The sequence below is a fragment of the Fukomys damarensis genome, unplaced genomic scaffold (genome assembly GCF_012274545.1).
Source record: "Fukomys damarensis isolate Sample0158 unplaced genomic scaffold, DMR_v1.0_HiC HiC_scaffold_24, whole genome shotgun sequence".
Lineage (NCBI taxonomy): Eukaryota > Metazoa > Chordata > Mammalia > Rodentia > Bathyergidae > Fukomys > Fukomys damarensis.
This window is the reverse complement of record NW_022900936.1, coordinates 58,258,063-58,264,490: the sequence shown is the minus strand read 5'-3', so window position 1 is coordinate 58,264,490 and position 6,428 is coordinate 58,258,063. Positions and strand designations below refer to the sequence as shown.

At 45.3% G+C, this 6,428-nt stretch overlaps 1 protein-coding gene across 4 annotated transcripts in view; it reads left to right on the top strand.

Moving 5' to 3' along the window:
* The window catches only part of Drd3 (dopamine receptor D3), a 49,634-nt gene that overhangs the window by 18,844 nt on the left and 24,362 nt on the right, over positions 1-6,428 (top strand). The gene's annotated exons all lie outside the window — the stretch shown is intronic.

Below are 6,428 nucleotides of genomic sequence, written 5' to 3'. Positions count from 1 at the left end.
TTTTTTTTTTTTTTTTTTTTTTTTTTTTGTCTTCCTCTCCTCTTTCCACTCTCCCTGTCCTGAGCCTGAGATTGGTCACAAGAAAGACCACTGACTGAGAGACCTGGAGAAAAGAGGTCCCAAGGAGTCTGTGGCCTCCATTGCCAGTCGAGAGCTTCTCACTTGTTCTTCTCTTAATCCTCAACATCTACCTTCTCCTTCCACTTCCTCTATTTTTCCAATAATATTATCCATCCGTGGGATATCTCCAAGAGGTGATTCCAAATAAGATCTGCTGTTTATTGGAAACATCACATTGTACTAAGCTTTGACATGCACAAACTCATTGTACCTTAACAACTATTAGGTACTATTATAATCTTTATTTCCTTAAAGAACTTGCCAAAGCCACACAGCTAGTCTGGGACCATGCCAGCATTTGAATTCATGTCTGTTTGACTAAATTAAGCTTTGTGTTTACTTTACCAAATCTCCAGCTACCTCTACCTTCTTCCCTGAATTCCAAACCACATTACTGCCTGCACATCCTATGTTCAAGTTTCTATAATCTTTTTTAAAGTTTAAAAATCAAACCATCAAAACTCCAAATTATCTTATTTGATGACCTCTCACAGATGCTATCTTCAACCTAAAATATTGGGTTTTACTCAACTCTTCTCTCTCCCTAATCTCAAGCACAGCTGTGCCTACAGACTATGCTTTTCATGATGTTTTCAGATTTGTCTCTCTTTCCTTACTTGCTGACCCTTCTTATTTTAGACTCCCATGACCTCCTGGCCAAGCCCCTACCTTAGCATACTAACTGGTCCTTCACATCATTAGAATTATTCCACCAGGGCCAGAGATTCGGTTCAAGGCTGCCTGCCTTGTAAGAACAAGGTCCCAAGTTCGATTCCCACTGCAAAAAAAGAATTATTCCACCAGAACAATAGCCCTGATGTCCAATGTCCTACTCAAAACTCTTCCATGTCTCCTTGGCCTATGGAATGAAAGTTAAAGTTATCTTTACAGTCTGGGATTCAAGTGTCCTCAGTTCACCTTTCGGTCTCCTTTTTTTCTGGGTTTCCCTAGGACCTACCTTCTCATGTTCTGAGTCTGTTCCAACATCCACCTTTCCCATAAAACCCTTCTAAATGTCTACAGTTTGATTCTGTCAGCCCTTGAGCCAGCACTAACCTTCTCTGGTAACTTGTAGAAAGGCCAGCTGCCTTTCCTCGCACAGCACAATGTCAAGCTCTCAACAGCAATGCTCCAAATTTCCTTCATACACTGAAATGAGAGCGTTGAACAATAGCCAAAGAATGTACATGAAAACTCTTTCCTGTGGGGGTGTTGCAAAACCAAGCAGTCAACTGGAGGATTTTTTTACTCTATCACTTGATTACTCTCCAACTGAGAAGGCAAATTAAAGAACATGTTCACAATTCTGGAAATAATGCCATTAAAGAGTGTGTTTAAAAATAGAGGATATGATTGTATAATTCTGTAAATATAACAAAAAATTAAATTATACATTGAATTATACATTTAAGTAGATTGTGTGATATGTGAATATTTCAATACTTTTTTTTAAGTGAAGAAACAGGCCCAGGTGTGGTGGTACACTCTTGTAACTCCAGAGCTCTAAGAAACTGAGGCAGGAGGATCACAAGTTGGAGCCCAGCCTGAGCAACTTAAATCACTTAGGGAGATCCTGCCTCAAAACAAATGTTCAAAACAGGCATAAGGGACCATAAGTCAAGGCAAAAGCACTGAGTTCAATATGCAGCACTGCCAAAAAAAAGGAAGGAAGAAAGGAAAAAATGATAAGGTTCTTATAACATTTTTAGCTCTAATATCTAAGCCTGTTACATAATTTCTGGACTTTTAGTACCGGTTTAGGGAATACATGTTGCTCAAGGAAATACTGGGCACCAATTGGCGTAGCCTCCAGCACCCCAGATTCTTACTTCAGAGCTAAATCCCTACCACCAGTGAATCTCCTTGCTGTACCTATCCAATCTTTTAACAAAGAATATTGAACTGAATTCACTGGCCCATAGATAAGGGAAGCCAATGGTTCTTACCACAAATAAGAATCTTTAGAAAGTACATGAGAGGGTAAGAGGTTAGCCTTGGAAGGAAGAAGAGACAGAAAGACCAGGAGATGGACTGGGACAGTACCACACAGCCCTCCTCGCTCTCCCCAACCTCCTCTCTGCCTTCTTGAGAGTGTGTTTGTATAGTCCACCCACTCACACACATTCACACACACAGCAGCTATGGGTAAGGCTGAGGAGGTCGTGTCCTGTAGAAAGGTGGGAGGAAAGAATTCAGCCACTTCGTTTGCCATGCTAGTCCTGAGTCAGCTGTGAGAAGATGACATTTTGTAGTTTGCCAGCCAGGAAGGGGCATCTTTCTCTAATTTGCACTAGAGAAACATTTTGCTGGCAGCAGCCATGCTTACCGCACACTTCTCTTTCACCCCTGCAAAAATACCAACAAGAATAAAGCTTGAGTCGGCTCCTGTCCCAAATAGGAAGACTCCCAGAAGGCATAGCACTCACAGGCCTGAAGCCCAAAGAGACCAGCGGGCTTTAGGTCCCAGTGGAGAAGGATATTCCTTTTGGGCTTGTATTTCAGTACGAACCAATCCTCATCAGACCCCAAATTGGAGGCCCCTGCCTATTCTCGGGATGAAAATAGGCCTCAGAAAAGCTGTCACCATTGTCCTTCACAGCAGTTTGCAGTACACAGTATTAAAATCTGTTCATGTGATGCCAGATAGCTGGTCAATTCATTACAAATGCAGTCATTCACACAGACCTTTGGTCTGCACACAATGCCAGTCATCAGTCTGACAAACTTAACCAAATGGATTCAGTATTTTTTGGTCATGAAGCCCTGATCAGTAATAACGGGGTGATAAGAGATAGGAAAGAAAAGGAAATGATAAAAGCGTTTTTTGAAAGCAAGTAATACTATTGTCATTAGATTCTGAGGCATAGCTCTGGATGCGTGGATTAAAGCCGCCTTTTTCTTTTTTAAAAAGCAGAGCGGGAAGTCTGCGAGCCTAGGCCCCCACACGGGGCCAGAGCCTTCCCAGCAGGTCAACCCCTTCCCACTGCATCCCGGGTCAGAGCTAACTCAGACTGCTGAGAATGTGTCAGAAGACAGGGACACGACCAAGCGGTGAAAATTAGAGTCCTCCGAGAAGAGCCCGGGAATAATGCAACCAAATTCATTCACCAGGGAGTTCTTTAAGTGGCTCTCAAATGGCACCCATCACACAGGCAAGCCTCTGCGTCTTTGCAGGGAGCACAATAGGTACCAGATGAGTCACAGGCACCTTGGATTTTTCGTTTGCATCTAAATAAGCACTTTATATTTGCAAAGGGCTTTCCAGTCATTTGCAAAAAGCTTTCTCCTTCAACAACTCCACGAGGGGAGTCCACGGAACTAAAGATTTATTGAGCACTCTGTCTGACCAAATAAAAGGTAGTGAAAAGCAGCCCTCCCCAGCTCTGGGGCTCATTAAACCCAGGCAGGGAGTTAGAGTTAGGCCTTCCCACCCAGGCCAGTCTTTCTCCTCCTTCTCTGTCGGCTTCCTCAATAGACACCCTCATCACCAACCCCTCCCATCTTCCCCTTTGGGTCAGGGCCGGGTGGAAATCAAGTTCTGCTAGGCTACTGGGAGCTTCAGTAAAGTGACAGAGACCTGGCTGGGTGTCAGAGGCACACCATGGTTAATTCGCCTGAGCAGAGATGCTCCAGGATTGCAGCCAGTCCTATGGCCACTTAGCACAGGACTGGAACTAGAAACTGGGTCCTCTGACTTTCCCACTAAGACTCTCTGAATTGAAATGAGTAGCTCCTTTGTTGGCGGAGGTAGGAATGGGGTACTCAGGGGAGGTTTCATGTCCCAGCTATTCCTGTGCATTAGTCTAGAAGCCACAACAACAACAAAAATAGCTACCTTTTATTTAGCACATACTTTGCACCAGGCACTCCCAGCTTTTCATTCGTTACTCTTAACCTCGCAACCCCGCGCGAAGTGGATGTCATTTCCAGGATACATAGGGAAGCTGGCCAAGATGGCACAGCCAATGGTACAGAAGTAAGGATTCAGGGGGCCTTTCTACCACAACACACCTCTCTTCTCAGACACTGAGCAGTGGGCTTCACTCTCAGCGCCTGGCTCCGGAGTTGCACTGCCTGGCCAAAAGTCCAGCTTCTCCCACCTAATAATGAAGTGACTTCAGCTAAGTCAGTTCACCACAGAGTGTCAGTTTCCTTACCCGTTTAGTAAAGGTGACAGCAACAACTTCGGAGGTTGCTAGAATTAAATGAATTAACTATTTGTAAGGCACTTTCAGTAGAGCCTGGCATTTAGAAAATGCTATATTCTTGTTTCTTTGAAAAATAAACAGTATGTTCCTTGATAACCAGGAGGAAGAGGGAAACAATCATAAACTCGCTGATATGAACTGATCCCTTGGGCTAGCACAAAAACAATGATATTAACAACACCAACAATAATACTGTCTTTTGAGTGTTCAATTTGCTCTAGTCATTGTACTGAAAAACTTCACAGAGATAATCTCATTCAACATTTATTAATATCCTTATAGGGCAGGTATCATTATCCCCATTGTAGAGACGAGGAAATTGAGTCAGAAAAGTCAAACTACTCGCCCACAGCCACACAGTTAAGTGACAGAGCTGGGATTCAACAAGTCCATCTCCAAAGCCCATTGACTTCACACCGCGCACACTGCCAGCGCGCCTAGTCAGCGAGTCAGCGAGTCAGCGGAGAAATCCTCAGCAGAGAGGGCCAGGAAGCTAGGATCTCCGGCACAGGGGAGGGGGCCAGCACCGGACGCCCGGGACTGTGTGCGCTGGGTCTGGTGCCGCCCAGTAAGACCTCAGGTCGTGCCGCGGGCAGGCGTACAGCGGTGGCTCGGGTCCAAGGCTACGCTGCCCACAAACCGAGAGCGGCCCTCGCGGTGCTTTGGCGCTGTGCTCGCTCGCTTTCCGGTCATCTCCAATCGCCGGAGAGAAAACCAGAGGCTAAACAGTCTGCCTGGGTGGGAATCTGGGATCGCTGCAAGGCTCCAGGAAGCAGGGGGGCGAGTTTTCCCTCTCTGCCTCCCCACAGAGCCTGAACAGCCCCCAGGTGAGTCGTGAACTTCTCACCCCGGCGGAGCTGGCAGAGTTCTTGCTGCATTTTGGTGCCCTCCGATGGCGGATTGTGGAACACTTCGAAGCCTCAGTCACCCACGGCAAGAGCGGGTGGGGGGTGGGGGGGAGGAGGACTCATTTACTCTTAACAGTTTAAGCATTTTTTAAAGAAAAAGTGTAACGTGACAATGGTACTTCGTAGTCTCGTCTCTCACTTCTTACCCAAGTTAACAAGAATCTTTGACAGAAATGTTCCCTAATGCAGATTTTTCTCAAACTTAGATAATAAGATGCATTCGCTTGTTAAAAATGCACATTTCTGGGTTCCACTTAAAAGCACCTAATCAAAATCTCAGAGACACCGCCCTGTAATCTGCATTTTAATAGGACACACACACACACACACACACACACACACACACAGAGGAATGAAAAGGATCGAGCTAATTAAGGAAAGGAAGCAGCTCTCTGGTATCCACAGTGTTCTCCAGGTACCTATCCTTCCAGCTTCCCTGGGAACACCCTTTTCCACCTGCAGGTCTCAGAGACTTGTCCGTGACCTTGAGGGGGCCTGGGGCACTCTCCGGAGATACCCTGGCTAGGGAGGTGAGAGACCTGGCTCTCCCACCAACACCATTGCTGGACTCCTATGTTTGTTCCTCATTTGTAAAATAGGACAAGGGTTCCCTATACTTGCTGGACCAGAGCCTGTCAGAGAAGTTGCGGAACAGCAAAACATTTAGGAAAGCATGTAACTCTCAGTGATCTGCTAAGGCCAGCTCAGAATGACTAGCCAGAGCTGACCGGCAAAATTTTAGGGAAGTCACAAGGCCTGAGTATTGAGCCTGGATGTCTTCAAGAAGGCAGAAAGTGGAACTGATTGAGTTGGGGGAGCTGGCAGCATCTGTTCCAGACATCTTCAGTTTGAGATGGCTGTAAAAGAGTTGTCCAATAAGCTCCGTGGCAGGTGGAAATTCATATGAGAAGTTGCCACCCGAAATCTAACCATGTCCAACAAGAGTGAGGAATCTCTTGTGGGCATGATTCTACAATAAGCCTCCATTGGATATTACTCAACTCTATTCGCAAACCCTCTTTTACTCAGAATAGCATCACTCCAAGGGTAGGGTAGTGCATTTTGTTAAGAATAGGAAAAATTCATTGAGAGAAAGAAAGCTTCTAAGAGAGACAGAAGGGGGACTGGAAAGTGGGCTGCCCGGGGTAGGGTTTTTTTTTTTTTTTTTTTTTTTTTTTTTTGTTTTTTTGTT